This window comes from Sminthopsis crassicaudata, chromosome X (genome assembly GCF_048593235.1).
Source record: "Sminthopsis crassicaudata isolate SCR6 chromosome X, ASM4859323v1, whole genome shotgun sequence".
NCBI classification, from domain to species: Eukaryota; Metazoa; Chordata; class Mammalia; order Dasyuromorphia; family Dasyuridae; genus Sminthopsis; species Sminthopsis crassicaudata.
This window is the reverse complement of record NC_133623.1, coordinates 53,382,073-53,399,306: the sequence shown is the minus strand read 5'-3', so window position 1 is coordinate 53,399,306 and position 17,234 is coordinate 53,382,073. Positions and strand designations below refer to the sequence as shown.

The window sequence follows — 17,234 nt, the reverse complement described above, 5'->3', positions numbered from 1 at the left end:
AATACTGTTATTATTGTAAATGAATTGGAAGCTAAGTAGATAAAAAGCTTAATAAAGATTAAAAAGTACACATAGTATGAAAAAAACTAGATGGTGATTCAATAGTGCATGCTGCAAGGAGGAGACAATGTCATTGTTTCAAAACATCCAAAGGTCATTGAGGTAAAGAGAAAAGAGCTATGAGCTAATCCCAAGAAGAATGATCATATGGAAATTGTATAGCAAGAGGAAGAAGAGTAGAAGGGGATAACATGATTGAAGTGATATCTTATAAACATTAGGGCACCATAGAGAGATGGGGGAAGAGGGAAGGGTTATCAAACTCTTCTGGGATGGTCAAAAGAAGTATAGGAAAGAGCATATTATCGAAAGATGAATCTTAGCAGTGTAGGAGGGGAGCATGCTGTGTCTGAGAGGAGAGAAGGACTGGAGTATTAAAGCAAAATAAGCTTCAGGAACCTACTGATGATTTTTAAAAATAGGTAAAGGTTAGAATGTTGTTGAAAAGAAAAACAAAAAGTGATAAAAGCTTAAATGTTAAAAGTATAAGCCACCAAGAAAATGCATGCAACTTTAAGATTGTATTATGTAGAAGCATAATTTGCTGCATAAAATAAGCACACTTAAAACATAAAGATATATAAAGAATTAAAATTAAGATCTATATTTTTAAAAATTCTTGTCTTTAAGTCATGTCTGATTCTTTGTGATGCCATTTGGAGTTTTCAAAGCAAATATACTTTAGTGGTTTGCCATTGCCTTCTCCAGCTAATTTTATAGATGAAGAAACTGAGGCAATAAGCAGAATTGCTAATCAGGATTTCAAATAAGGCAGCCGTAAAAAAGATACTGTCAGTAGAGATAGTATAACTCTTTTATGCTTAAGAGTGTCATGTATAATGAAGAAATGTCAATATTAAAAATGTGTGCATTGAATCTCAGAGCATCCACTTAAAAGAAAAGCTAACTAATTTATAAAAATACTAAAATAATAAAATAGTAAGAGTAGCTGATATCAATGTCCTGTATTTAGATCTTGGTAAATCTAACAAAAGGATAGACTAGGAGGAAATTGCATATTTAAACAGAATACTGGAAAGACAACATTTAGTAGCACTACAGTGATTAATGGACGGGAATATTAAGTAGTACACTTCTTTTTGGTGTCACACAGAAACTTTACCAAAATCGATCACAAGCTAAGGTATCAGGAATTGACCATTATGCAAAAGAATTATAATCAACAAGGGAAATATAAACAATAGATACCTCCTAAATAGGGATAAAATAATACTATCTGAAATAATGAATCAGTCAAAAATAAAATTATAAAAAGAATATGATGAAAATAATCATAACTATGAAGCAACATACTAACATCCATTATTTAGTTAAAACAGGCCTTGAAAAAATGCATATCTCTCTGAACACTTTTAACAAAAAAAAGAAAAATAACTGACTTGAGGATGCAATTTTTAAAAATCTAGAATAACAAACTAATGTACTAATTTCCAATCAAGAACAAAATGAGAAGTTTTGAAAATTTAAGAAGAAAAAAAAACTACGGAATTAATAAAAACCCACAGGGAAAAATATGATAACAATGTGATTTAAAAATAAACAGAGCAGAAAACCAAATTATCAAAATGTAAAAAGAAGGAAAAATAATGAGGAGTGGAATGGAAATACACAAGAAAAGATCAGAAACAATTACACTCAATCATATCAGAAAACCACTGAAAACAAACAAAAACAGAACTGTCTACTAAAATTAAAGATATCCAAATTAACAAAACAGAAATCAGAAGATGTAAACAAACATTTCATAAAGGGAAATAGGATCGTTTTATTGTAGATTCAGCACTGGAAGTAACTTTGAGATCATCTAGTCTAACACTCTATTTTACATATAAGGAAACTGAGCCTTAGAGAAGTTAAGTCATTTGCTAAAAGTCATATAGTTTGCATGGCTGGGATAAATTCAATTCTCTTTTTGTTATACTGATGTACTTCAGAGAAAGTAATAAATTAACTCTCTTCCCTCACCTGAAATTTCTCCCACCCAAAAGACAAAACTAAACAACCCTCCTGGTCCAAAAGGATTTTCTAGTGAATTTTATCAAGCATATTAAAAAATAATTTTTTTGTTTCACAAATCATTCTAAAATTATAGAATAAAAGGAATATTTAAAACCCCTTCTGTAAGAATTATATAAGGCTGATAGCCAAACAGAGTCATAAAGGAGATAAAATATCATTAATGATTTTTGGAGAGTTTCTTGATCTGTGATTTCATCAATGTAGGAAACTTGATATGGAAACTCCCTCTATCATTGCATACCACTAATAAATATGGATGCAAAGATATTAAATAAAACATTAGCTGGGAAATAGTAAATAATTAATAATAAAACTATTAAATAAAATATAGTAAAGAAGCAACAAAATATATACAAAAATATTCATTATAACCAAGTTGGATTTCTCCCAAGAATGCAACGACAATTCAACTTTAGGAAAAAACTATTAGGTCAATAAATTATATTAATAAGCAACACAACAAAAATGGTTGATTCTATCAATAGATTGATATGTGTAGCATTCATTTATTTTAAAAATTTGTAAGCAAATAAGAATGTAAAGAATTTTCCATAGAACAGTCTAATACAATTATATGAGTGCTAACATTTTTTTATAATGGAGAAACAATGTAAGGCTTCCTAATAAGATCAAGTACGAAACAAAGATGCTGTCTCTTTCCACTATGATTTAGACTGCAATAGATTACTGGCTCTAGTAATAAAGCAAGGGAAAAATGAAACAAGATGCTTAGCCAAATGAGACAAAATTACCTCTAAATATAGATGATATGATAGGTTACTTAGAGTACCCTAGAGAATCAACAAAACATTGATTTATAGTTTCAGTAAGGCATTAGAATACAAAATAAATCCACAATGATTGTTAGCCTTTCTGTATATTAGTAACAAAACCCAGGAGGAAGAGATAGAAAGAAAAACTTCATTTAGAAGAGCAGCAAAATGCATTAAACATCAGGAACTGGGTCTACCAATACACACAGGACTTATGTAAATACAACAACAAAACAATTTCCCCAGAAACAAAAGCTCTAAATAATTGGAAAGATAGTCAAGGTTCACGGCTGCCCTGCACTAATAGATTTTAAAAGTATAATATTATCTAAACTCTCCAGATTTAGCACTACACTAATGAAATGATAGAAACAGACAAAGCAATAATGAAATTCCTATGGAAAAATAAAAGTTAAAGTGTGTCAAGGGAAAGAAAAATAGCAACCTTGCCATCACCAGGTCTCAAATTCTATCATGAAATAGCAATTATCCAAACTATGTGGTACTGAATGAAAACTAGAAAAATGGTTAAATATAAGAAAAAAATAAGAAAGATTCAGAAGCCAACACGTAGCTGTTTTTTTCTTCCCAAATCTCAGAAACAAAAACAAGCAAGGATGGGGCTTCATTTAATGAGAATGCCAGAAAAACTGGAAAAGAATCTGATGAAAAAATATATGTTCAGGCCAGCATAATATACTATATATATATATCACAGTCAAGATCAAATGGAAAATGATCTATATCTAAAAACCAATTAGAGGAGAATATAAGGTTATAACTGTCCTGCCTATGGATAGGGGAAGATTATTTAACGAAACCCAAGACAGAAGACATTTTAAAACACAAAACAGACAAGTTCTTTATTTAAGACTTTTGCACTAAAATAAATCAGACTAGAATTATAGGAAAAAATATAAAATGGGAAAAATCTTTGTATTAAATTATCCAATTAAAATTACTTATATGGTATTTTATTGGGAAGTGGCACAGATCTGTAAAACCCAAAGAACCAAAAATATAAAAATAGTTTTTGAAAGAATAAATGCAAATTAGCAACAGACATCTTAAAAATAGTTCAACATTGATATTTATAAGAGAAACAAGGTACTAGTCTTGGAGTATGGAACACCTAAGTTCAAATCCTGCCTCAGTCAGTAATTTTGTGATCCTAGGCAAGTTCTTTCAATTTCAGTTTCTTCATCTATAAAATTAGGATAATAATAGCCTCTTTATCACAGAGTTCTTCTGAGGATTAAATGAGATAATAGTTATAAAGGGCTTAGGAATCTTAAAGTGCTATATAAATGCTAGCTATCATTAAATGTAAGTATTCTGTAGTATTATTTAACATTAAGCAAATTGGGAAGGGAAAACTCAGTCTTGGAGTAGCTGTTGAAAGCCATGTGTACTAATTCTTTGCTTGAAGAACAGTGAATTGATCTATACATTTAAAAATAGGAATTCTGCAAAAAATAATGAAATTGGATCTTTGACAAAGAATTCGCACTATTTGGTTTATACCCTGGAATTAATGACCAGAATAAAGACTAGAATGAAAAACTTGTATGTACAAAAATATAGCAACATTACTTGTGATAACAAAAGGCTAGAGATAAAATATGTACCTAATGACTGAGAAATGCTTGATTACAATGAAAAATATTGTAACAAATAGGAAAAAGTCATAGAAACATGAGAGAATTCATAAAGCAAATAATGCAAAGTTGGAAAAGCAGAACCTAAAGAACAATATATAACAATGATTACAATAACATGAATAAAGACAACACTAAAAAGAAATAAGATTCAAGCCAAATCAAAAGACATATTTTGGTCTCATACTATCAAAGTTGAAATCTAGATCCCACTTTTCCATAAACAGTAAGTAAACTAGAAAGGTGAAAACTGGCATGTTGTATCACTTGCAATCATACAATTTTGATTCAGTGTTTTCTAGGGATGTACTTTGTAGGGGCAATTGAGTGTTGGTAAGTATAACATAAAAAAAAAAAAAAACACCAATTAAAAAAAAACAGAAAATAGTTAAAATCTGTTTTTGATTTTTGTGAGAAGAGAAAAAAAAAACTAGCTGTGATATTGTAGTTTTAATTTTCAACAACTGCTTGGTGCTATGCAACTATAACCTAAGTCTAGAGATGAGGTTGTGTATGACTCTTTATAACCCTCTTTAGGGATTTTTTTGAACAGAGATACTGAATCTCAAACCAGAACCTTTTTTTTTTTTTTTTTTTTTTTGCTGAGGCAATTGGGATTAAATGACTTGCCCAGGGTCACACAGCTACGAAGTATTAAATGTCTGAGACTAGATTTGAACTCAGGTCCTCCTGACCTCAGGGCTGGTGCTCTATCCACTGTACTACTTAGCTGCCCCTGGAACCTGTCTCCTAACCCTATCTCTGCTATTGTGTATGCTTTGGGCAAATTGCTTTGCCTCCATGGGCCTCAGTTTCCGCCTCTGTAATGATCGCATTGGATTAGAAGGCCCTTAAGATTGCTTCCAATTTAATATCCTCTGATCTTTCCTATAGTGAAAAGTAAACTAGGTGGGCATTTTCCCCAAAATTCTTTTTATAACTTCTTTTTTCACAATAATTTTCTGTGAGATGTAGTTTGAATTTATTGAAACAATATATTTTTATTTCTCGTTATTACGGTTACACAATACAGCATTGAGTAAGAATTTCCATCGTAAATCCTCCCAAGCAGGATTTAAAAGCTGGGCTCCTTTAGGTGTATATGTTTCAAATCTTGATGCAATTTTATCCAGTTGAAGGTGCAACATTTCTTTCCAAACTCTGAAGAACAAAAAAATCCTTGGATTTTACTTGCATTTTATATAGAGATTCTTACTTTGGTACAGAAACCCTCTTAGAACAAATTCTGAGAGCCTGGAGGAAAATTAGTTTTGAAGTGGGGTTTGCCCTTGTAGTCATGCTAGCATTTGACGTGTCAGTGATTTCACTAGTGGGGAGAGAAGTATCTTGCACTCTCCTTAAATGTGGTTAACTTTTTAGAAAGATTTCAAACTAGAGCTCCAGCACAACAGTGGAATTAAGGACACAGGCTACAATAGCAAATGATCAAAGGAGGAATGCCATCAAAAACAGTGAGACTCTTTGTGGTAGCAGAGAACTGAAAACCAAATGGATGCCCATTGATCAGGGAGTAGTTGACCATTTTCAGATACGTGAATGTAATGGAATAAATTTGGGGCATGAGAAACAATGGATATGAAGACTATAGAGAAGCATAGTGAAACATCTGTAATCTGATGATGCAAAGCAACCAGAGACAAGAAAACAATATACACGTATCCGCCATTTGTACCATTTCCCCCTATTTGTAACAATGTAAATGGAAACAACCACAACCACAAAACAATTGAAATTTATAAAGTTGAAAATGCATCTCCCATATAATCCTTTGCAAAAGTGGGGATCACAGGAATTAAAAAATGTATACCATATCGGATTTTTTTTCAATACAATTGATTTTGTGGATTTTTTCTCTCTTAAAAAAATCCTTGTTATAAGGAATGGCTTTCTTGAAAGTGGTGAGGGGAAAGGTATAGGGGCAAACATGGTAATGCAAAAACAAAAGATATCAATAAAGACCTTCTTAAAACAAACAAACCAAAAAAGCAAAACTAAGACTATGTAGGGTTGTTCAACCCAATGGCAAGTCCCTACTTATTAGAATGTTTCTTATACACCATTGCAAAAATTATCCACTGATTCATGAGGAAAAGAAACCCTTCAATTTTCAAAGTACACTTAGGTCATATAAGCTTGTATCCTTCATAAAAGAATATGCAATTAAACCAGTTGTAACTTAGCAGTCATATGAATGCATATATACATATACACTTATGCATATGTATATGTGTGTGTGTGTGTGTGTGTGTGTGTGTGTGTCTGTGTGGGTGTGTATTCATGCACACCGCCACATACCTGAACCTACATATAAATTGCTTATGCAGAGATTATTTACCTGGCAAAGTCAACTATCCAGAATACAACCAACAATGCAGAATAACAAACAGAAATCATCTCCGATCATCCAAAATAGTAGTTACCAAGTTCATATACTAAAGCTAGCATGCTTAACTCCCAAGAAATCTCTGCAGGCCCTCACTTGGACCCTACCTGTTTTTACTTTTGCAAATAATTCTGACAAGGTTCTGCTTGTCTACAAATAAAAAAGAAATGTAGTCGTGGGAACTCAAAAAGCACAGCATCCTGGGACCCTCAGGGCCAACAACATTAATAGCTTCAATATATTTCTACAGATGCTGAGGCCATCGCTAAAGCATGGCACACTTTCTAGGAGATCTTATTTTCAGAATGATGATCTTGAATATGCCAGGATTTATTCACTCATAAATTCAGCAAGCTTTGGTGGAGAATCTACTCTGGGCCGGGTCTTGTACCAGGCTCTGGGGACACAAAGGCAGATAAAACAGTCCCTGCCCTCAAGGAATATATATTTTATTAGACAAAAGTTGAATAATATTTGAGAGAGTAGAGAATTATGCAATATATTCTGAAAGATATCAAAAAAAATTGTTAAAACTGAAAACAATTCTCAACCTCACCAAAATCTAAGATATAAACCTCAGTTGCCTGGAAAATTAACTCCCATGGGATATCCTATTACTTGAAGAGAGCCCCGAAACATACATTTATGTCATCAAAACTTTTGTATCAGGTAAGTGAGAGAAAACCAATAAAGATTCTCTGAGACTAGAAAGTCATGCCTTGGTAGTTCATCAAACCAATCTCAAATAGGTCCTTCCCTTTCCTGCTCAGTATTCATTTAGCTCACCTGATGAGACTCTTCAACCTTGGTCGTTTTCTGAGGGAAAAGAGCCTTCTAGGAAATGTGTTTTCCTCTCCTTCAGCAGATCTGAGAGGCTTTGCACCAAAGCACTATCTTCCTTAGCACCATACAGTCCTCGTGGCCAGATCTGAAAGCAAAAGTTAAAAAAAAAAAAGAAACATCTGTAAAAACCATATGACAACTTCAGAATGTGCAATGATTCAACCAGGGCCTGAATTCAAATCCCCCTTTACAATCTCCACGATAAGATTGTGACAAACTATGGAAGCATCTTGACTCACAATCATTGGATTGATCACAAACACGACTACAAGACGCTTTGAAGAAGGCCATGCCGAACAATAAGATCAGCAGACAAGTTTATTGCAGGACCAGGGGTAGCCTGACTTCCCATGATATGCATCTGGTTCATTAGTGATATTTGAGTCCAATTTCCTCTCTATCTAGGACAGGGATTCTTCACCTATGGTCCATAGGGACGTCTCTGGATAGATTTCATAAGGCCATGACTTGAAATACATTGAAGTCTCCATCCCTTGTCTCTCTTAGAATTACACCATTTTCCTTTGGACATAAAGTGTAGAGGGCTGTAACTCTGGGGAAGTATACTTGAAACAAGGTGTTAACTCAGTGGAATTGATGAGAAGATGGTTCTCTAGTTCCCATGTATACTCGGTACTTAGTATGGTAATGTAATGGTTCTCTAGTTCACACATACTCAGTATGCTGTAATGATGTAATTGTAATAGGGTATATAAGGGCTAAGAAGGACTGAAAATGAGACATTCTATCTTTGACCAGCCTCCTGGTAGGCCTCCTGCCTCTTGCACTCCTCCACTGAGACCAAGGCCATTCTGGAGGTCCTCCAGAAAGCTAGCCCAAACATTACAATAAAGAACACTTGTTTCTCTCTCTTCTCCTCTCTTCTCCTCTCTTCTCCTCTTCTCTTCTCTCTTCTCTCTTCTCTCTTCTCTCTTCTCTCTTCTGTCTTCTCTCTTCTCTCTTCTCTCTTCTCTCTTCTTCTCTTCTCTTCTCTTCTCTTCTCTTCTCTTCTCTTCTCTTCTCTTCTCTTCTCTTCTCTTCTCTTTTCTCTTCTCTTCTCTTCTCTTCTCTTCTCTTCTCTTCTCTTCTCTTCTCTCTCTCTCTCTCTCTCTCTCTCTCTCTCTCTCTCTCTCTCTCTCTCTCTCTCTCTCTCTCTCTCTGTCATGTGCTGTAGTCTGTCTTAGTTTGCATCCTCTTCCCCCAGTAGACAAAAAGTTCCATGAGGGTAGCAGGCACATCCCCAGCAGCAAACACAATGTTCTCTGACATGTATTTGATGTATTATATTGCAGTATTACAACCACAGCTAAACCTAAACTAACTAATCTTGCTTTTCCACCCTTCACTTTCATAGCAGCTGGACTGGAGCAGATCTTCAGGACCAGGACACCAAAGCTGATGAGCCCAAGAGAGCAATGAACAAAGAAGATTCTCATTATAGCATAACCAGTTCATTTATGTTCTGTGGGACACTTCTAATAAGATCAATAATTCACTGAAAACAGTTTACAACATCCTAGCTTTAGAGCTAGAAGTACCAGATTTGAAATCCGGAAGTCTTAGACTGAAATCCTGCATCAGATACTTAATGTATGACCTGGGTGAGTCATTTAACTTATCTAAATCTCCTCATCTGTAAAATGAAAGGACTGGACTTGATTGCCACCAAAGTCCCTTTCTTCTGTAATGTTATGATCCTATTTTATCTTTGAGCTCATCTAATTCAACAATCCAACAATAACATTTTACTGGAGAAAATAAGGCAAAAGGAAGTAAACAGGCAATACAGCTGGCAAATGTCAGAGCTATGGTATGAACTCAGGTCTTCTGATCCTGATGGCAGAAATTATTTATTATAACATTCATTTTTTTTCTAAGTATTAAAAAAGTTCAAGTAGTAAATTACCCCTCTCCAAAGTCATAATATTATTATAACTAAGATGTAGAAAGGTTATAATAGTGTTAAGTATTCTTCCTGAATTCTAGAGCAATTAGGTGACCTCATAGAGCACATTTAGCTTCAAACGCTTACTACCATGTGATGTTAACAAGAGAGTTAACCTCTGTCTCAGTTTCCTCAACTGTAAAATGGGGGTAATGATAATACCTATCTCACAGAGTTTTCATAAAGATCAAATGAGATAATATTTGGATAAGCCCCTGCCATGGTGCTTAATAAATGCTAATTCCCTTCCCCATTCTCTACTAAGCTCTCCAATCCATTAAAGCTCTACTATTCTAGCATTGTCTGGTTTACCCTAAGTTGGGCTCTTGCAAGCTTTAAAAAGTCCTTTCTCATTCTTGTTCAATTGAAATAAGAAAGAATCATCACTGTTTTAGGATGTAAATTCGGTAGGGTATGGTATGGTAAGTGCATACTGTTGGTCCAGAAACTGCCCTTACTGTACAAGTATGAACATGGTGGAGCTTTGTAAGGAGGTAGGGAAAAGGAGAAAGGAAGGTGATAAGATAATCACAGCTGCATATTCTGGGAGAGAAGAGACTTCTGTTGTACTTTCATGTTTAATGCATCAGATGTGATACCTCTAAAGAGTCCAAGTTCAAATTCAAAACCTGGCTTTCCCTTCGAGACATAATCCGGAGTAGCAGAACAAAATGCCAGTCTTGAAGTCAAGAAGACCAGGATTCGAATTCTGCCTGTGAATTACATGATAATGGGAAAATAATTCAGTCTCTCACTGGCGCCGGACAAATGGCTAAAGGACTTGGGTTCAAGTATCTGGGCACAAGTACTTGGGTTCAAGTATTCTGGCACATATGAGCTAGATGACTGGGCAAACCACCCAATTTTATGCACCTCATTGATCCCAAGTTTAAGTTTGTTTAAGACTATAAGTTACAGAACAGTTGTTGACTTGCATTTGTGGAAGATATTTTCCCAATGGGAAACTTCCACATTGAAGAAATCACAGGTCCAAACTCCTTTCTATTCCTTAAAAAGGCAGTGGAATTTCAGCTCCAGAAATATGCCAAGATACCAGTGTCCAGGGTATTTTAATGAGCCCTGAAGTCATGCCACAGTATGTAGTTGTCTATTTCTGGAACATTAGATTGATAATTTGACAGGAAACCTTTATTCCCCTTCTTTTGTCCCCCCCAGATCTAAAAATAAATCAATTTCTGTGCCTGCTGTCACAGCCTCCTCACTCTTAATCATATGGATTGTCAAAGATACATGGGATTTCTCCCAATGCCAGTGGTCATGGCCTGACTCCAAGGGAAGAAAAAACAAAAAATGTGTATCAGAAATGATCTTGAAATTCAGGATATTAATGCAACTTAACAATTCAACAAGTATCTCGAGTGCCAGCTATATGTCATACGCTGTAAGTATTAATGTTATATTTGTCTGGGAATCAGCATTACTAGAATAAAATTTCAGTGCCGGCAGCAAGACTATGGCAAGAATTTATGTTTGCTCTTTCTGGCTGCCAAACCCTGCCCAATGAGCCCACGTTCTCTTTTGCCCTCTTTCATGGGTCTAGTGTTGGCACACTGCTTATATTCTGTCCATGGTACGCAAGTGAATCTGTTCATTCCATCCCTTCCTTTATTTTATTTTTTAATAATAGCTTTTTGTTTTTTCGACATTCACCCCTGTAAAACCTCGTGTTCTAAAATGTTCTCCCTCCCTTCCTTCACCCCTCCCCTAGACAGCAAGTAATCCAATAAATGTTAAACATATGCAAGCATTCTATACATATTTCCACATTTATCATGCTGCACAAGAAAAATGTGATCAAAAAGGGGAAAAAATAAGAAAACAAAAACCAAGCAAACAGCAAGAAAAAGTGAAAATACTATGTCAACCTATTTACTTAAGTAACCTCAAATGCTTTGTTTAAATCTAGGTAAACTACATTGAAAGTATGTGAGTCTAGTAATCTTGTCAAAAAGAAATGTTTATAAGGATCATAGGTTTTGAAATAGAAGAAACTTTGAGGTCACTGATTCAAATCCTTTCATTTTACAAATGAGGAAACTGAGACTCAGAGAGGTTTAGTGATCTGCTCAACATTACATGGCTGGTGAATGTCTGAGTGGGGATTTGACTCCAGGTGCTCCTGACTCCAAACCCAGAATTTTCTCTATTACAATGTGTTGACTCTCTTGGTCATTCTGTTAGGAACTTTTATTGATGAAACTGTGAGCTCTTAGTGATCATTGTTTTCCTTTCTAGATATCTGCAAATCATCCTTTAATAATACATCCTATAAATATGTCAGTCATAAGGATCAGGGTTACTTACTTGTTTTCTCTTTCCTTTCTTAGAATCAGAACAATATGGACCCTTTTACAGTTCCGAGGATCCTTAACCTCTCAGATATCACTGAAAGTGGCTAAAGAATGCTATTGCTCAGGCCTTTCATGGGATATAAAAGTCACGGCTAGAAGGCTTGAACTCCTAAAGAGGAGGCAGCGTGGTATAGTAAGTAGTGATAGAGTTGGAGTCTTGAGAACCTGGGTTCAAATTCTGCCTTTGGCCCTTTTTAGTTTTATGTTTTGAGCAAGTCCTCAAGCTCTGTGAGATTCTATTTCCTCATCTATGAAAGACAGGAGGTTAAGACCAATTGGCCTTTATGAGTTCTTCCTTAGGTAGCTAGGTGGTGCACTAGATAGAGGCCTGGAGTCAGGAAGACTTGAGTTCAAATGTGGCTTTGGACACTTAGTAGCTATATGACTGGGCAGTCACTTAACTTCTGCTTCAGTTTCCTCAGCAGTAAAAAAAAAAGTAAAAAGAGATAATAGTGGCAAATGTCTCTCATGGTTGTTGTGAGGATCAAAAGAAAAAAAAAAACAGAGTAGGTATGTCCTCCCTCCTTTCCTCCCTCCTTTCCTCCCTTCCTCCCTTCCTCCCTTCCTTCCTTCCTTCCTTCCTTCCTTCCTTCCTTCCTTCCTTCCTTCCTTCCTTCCTTCCTTCCTTCCTTCCTTCCTTCCTTCCTTCCTTCCTTCCTTCCTTCCTTCCTCCCTTCCTCCCTTTCTTCCTCCCTTCCTCCCTTGATTCAGATACTATTTTCATCTTATAACTTGGCTGAGCTTTGAACCCCCTACTAACCATTTGTTCCTGTTTGTTCCAGTCCAGTGATCATTCTCCTATACGGAAGAAATAGGAACAAAACAAGAGTTGAGCAGATGTGCATTCTCTCCATCATCTGCTATCCCTATCTCATCTACCCCAAGCAGTTTAATTGTTCTCTTTCTTCTTTGATCCTTCCTTTTTTTCTGAGTCCCAATTCTGTACAAATCGCTTTGTGTGTGCCTAGCATTTGTCACCAGCATGGGCTCTTTCTGAGCCTCAACACTTCTGACACTCTTCTTTCAGGACTATTCCCCACATTGGCATTCATCCTTTGTGACTGCCCTTGCTTCTTTCTTCCATGCCCATCCTTTCAAATCCAGGTTGTTCTATTAGTTTCCTGCTTTTGGTTCATGAATAATAATAATATATACTTTTAAATTCTATGCTCTTCCTTCAACAAAATTCCTGAGAAGCTTTCTTTTCTTAGCAATGTTGATGAGGATGCAACATGTAAAATTAATTCATGCCCCAACCAAAAGCATGGGCCTTGATATATTATAGCTACTAATATTATAAGAGACCAAGTGTACAGATCAATTGAATGACTCTTGAAAAGCATAATTTTAAATCATTTTCCTGCAGTAAAATTTGTAATCAAGACCAGTCTTTGACAAAAAATGGGAATTTTTCTTTAGGAACCTTGCTTTGACTTTATGCCAGAGGTCTTAGGGTAAGCTTAATTTGCCCAAGAGCCTTCACTATAGTGTGCCTCAGAGTTAGCAAGATCCACATGTTTCTTAGAGAGGCAGGTGGTTCAATGGATAGAAGTTGGGCCTGAAGTAAGAAAGAGTCATCTTCCCAAGTGCAAATCTGGCCTCAGACACTTACTAACTGTGTGACTCTGGGCAAGTCACTTCACCCTGTTTGCTTTCATCTAATGGAGAAATAAATGACAAACCACTCCAGCATCTTTGCCAAGAAAAGCACATAAACAGTACTGGCTTGCTATGGTCTATCGAGTCACAAAAAGTTGGACACGAATGAACACCTTTCTAACCCTGTTTATGATGAGAAAATCATCCTTTTTGTGCCCTTTGATTGATGAAAATATGTTAAGGGGTCAGAGATTTAGAAGAAAAAAGGATTTTGGAGATCATTTTATAGATGAGAAAACTTAGGCTCAGAGAGATCGTGCAACTTGTCCAAAAAGACACACAGATAGTACCTGGCAGATCTGGGATAGGAGCACAGCCTTCAGATGGTTTATAAAGTCATGTTACAAGTGAATTAAAAGCCATGTGTCTTTGGGTACCACGGTGTAATTTTCAATGGATTCGGTTAACCTTGCATGGGTTACTTTGTTTTCATTTGTCCAGCTATCCAGTTCCAGCATATCTCTCTATTCTCCATGCTAAGCCGAAAATACATTCATGTTTGTTAAAGCACTTGGATCTCTCCCAACAACAATGTGAAATATGGATTATCTCAATTTAAAAATTTTTATTTGACATTGACTGAGGACCATTTTATTATTTTATTTGTTTCATGGGTTGCCTTTGGGAAATTGCACAATTCTTTTAATGATCCTAAGCGTCTCCATTAAGCAAAGAAAGGTCCATCTTTTTTAATAAGAGGACCATTTTACTGATGTTGTCTAGCTGCAAGACCCAGAATCATATTGAAGAATAGAAGTTAAAGGTCATCTAAAGGGCAATGGTGAGCAGGAGTAGATTATAACAGGTTATAAATGAGCAATTATACAGGAGAAAGAGGGTAATGGAAATCATCAGAGAAATGTATGACTTTGGAAAAAAGGTGGACTGGTCATGTAAAAAGAGTGAGAGACAATTGGGTGATGGCGCATGCGAATCACTGGTATCCAAACATCAAAAAAGCGATACGGAGTGGCCTCCAAAATTTCAGATGGGGTTTTCTATAAGTAAATTTATGGGAGATTATGGACAAGAGTCATATGGGCTTGGCAAGTATAGAAAGATTGCAAGCTGTACTGTTGGAGGGAATCTTTACATCAGTTAGAACATGGGCCCATTATAAAATAATTAATGTTTTAATTTCCTAGTTACATGTAAAACAATTTTAACATTTGTTTTTAAAACTCTGAGTTCCAGATTCTCTCCCTTCCTTTCTCCCTCCCTCCTCCTTGAGAAGGCATATGGGAAGTTATGCAAAACAGACACATTATAAAATAAGACAATCAGACCCCTATGAAATATACATACATACATATATATATATATATATATATATATATATATATATATATATATATATATATATATATATATATATATATATATATATATATATATATGTAAACATGCACTCACACATGTATAAATACACATACACAGAGTGTGTATATGGGTGAGGGAAAGAAGGAAAAGGGGGTGATGATTAGAGGAGTCTCCAGTATAACTTGCTGAACTTACTATGTCTTTGGGAATGTAATTGCCTTTTCCTATGGAGGATTGTAGACATGTTTCTTTGCAACCTTGCTGGGAAGATTGTCTTTCGTTGGTTCTGCTGATATTTCCTAGCCATCCCTTTGTGCTGTTACCATATCAAAGGGAATCTCAGTTGCAGAGAGTTCCCTTTTTGGTGAACAGTCCAGAAATCAACAGAGCTAGGGGTGAATAATGGCAAAAGGAGGCCGTTGGGAGGCATCATTGGGGCTAGAGGCATATGAAAGTTGAATAGCTTTTCATTCATTTGTGTGGCCCGACGGTTGAATTCTTAGATCCCAAATCACTAGTGCCAGCCCTGTGAAGGCAGCGATAGAAAACCCTTGGCAGTTACATATGCCCTTAAATATGTGGCGTCAGGACAGGAAAACCACGTGACCAAAAAGCATGAGTTCATCAACTTTGGCCTTTTAGAGAGAAAAGTGGAGTTTCTTGAGCCGTGACGGCCTCTGGGGGTGCCTCTCCACCAATCCTAAACTTGCAAAAGAAGGGAGTTCTTGATCAGAGCCAAACCCTTAGGGAAGAAGTGATTTGTGAAATGGCCCCAGAAACTAAAACAGCAGCAGAGAATCTAATTCATGATACAGGAAAAGAAACTGGGTGTACTTTGCCACTTACTATTAGAATAAGATGTTTGGATTCTGAAGGACATATGGAATGGGATTATCTCTGTTGCAACTCCAAGTTGGTCACCCTTCTGGCCAAGGAAAGTCTGAGCCCTTAGGATTCCACCAGTTGGATATTCCATTAAGCTGGCCGCCTGTATGAGTCTCTGGGGTGGAAGCGGAACTCACCAGAATATCAAGGTTTTGTCTATCTAGCAAACTCAAGTATATTTCTCTTCTGGGGAAAAATTAAGTCTTCAGGAAAATACCACAAGGATGGATGCCACTATGAGTCTCTAGAAGAAAAATATGACTCAAAAAAAGATGGCATGGTACCTTCCTGGCAACCCAAAGTTCTCTTGAGGAGGAATCCAGGCCCTGAAGTAGTTCTATCTGTATACAGGACAGCACAGAACCCTAGTGGGAAAATGAGACTAGAGACAGAGAAAATTTGTATTAATGATTTCTGAATCTTTTATTTTATATGGAGTAAGATAAAAATTTTTCTATACTTCACAGGTATTGTGTCATATTCAGTTCTTGGATAGGAGCTCAGAACCCCTTCTTCATATCTATGGAGACCAAGGTATTAGTTATATTCAGAAATTTCCCAGTGGGAAATCTTAGTGGCAAAAAAAATGAACATAAGAGTTATGGTAATAAAATGAACAAAAGAATTAGGATTCTTTTTGGGGAAAAAAAAGCCCTCAAGATTAGAGCCGGCTTGCACAAGCCCAGAACATAAGGCATTGGAGGGTGTCCTCCAGTGGATTACACAGGGAATGTAAAGCACATTTCCGGTTGCAGTAAATACTATCTTCACCTATAACCTGTATGCTTCACCTGTAACCAGTACATCCAACTACTCAAAGGAGATTTGCCCTCCACTTAGAAAGTTCAATATCTCAAAGTGGTGTAAACTGAGGGCAAAGACAGGGTTTCTGGCTCTTCTTTTTGGATGTCACGATAATTAGAGATGAGATAATTGGCATTGGAGAACACCATATCCTGAGCACTCCAGCTAAAGAAGGTCATTGTAGTCCTTCCTTCTCATTATAAAAAGACATTTTAAAATGTTCTAATTAGATACCCCACTTACTCATAATGACATAGTTCCAAGTTATTATATCAGAGGGTTTCTATTTTATTCAACAATTTCTTTAGGAACGAGACAGAATAGTGTGATATATAAAGAGTGCTGTTGCTGGGGATCATCCCAAGTTCTACCTCTAGCTTGTATAATCCTAAGGCACTTATTCACCTTCTATAGGTCTCAATTTCTTCATCAGCCAAACAAAAAGGTTGGGCTAAGATTCCTTTGGGCTGT

The 17,234-nt window shown here is 35.9% G+C and overlaps 1 protein-coding gene across 5 annotated transcripts in view; it reads right to left on the bottom strand.

Annotated features, from left to right (window-relative positions):
- Positions 1–17,234, bottom strand: part of TENM1 (teneurin transmembrane protein 1) — a 3,105,198-nt gene that overhangs the window by 2,470,239 nt on the left and 617,725 nt on the right. For all 5 annotated transcript variants that reach the window (XM_074277949.1, XM_074277947.1, XM_074277946.1 and 2 more), the window contains exon 4: positions 7,722–7,863. The gene's annotated coding sequence lies outside the window, so the exon portion shown is untranslated. The remainder of the gene's footprint in view (positions 1–7,721; positions 7,864–17,234) is intronic.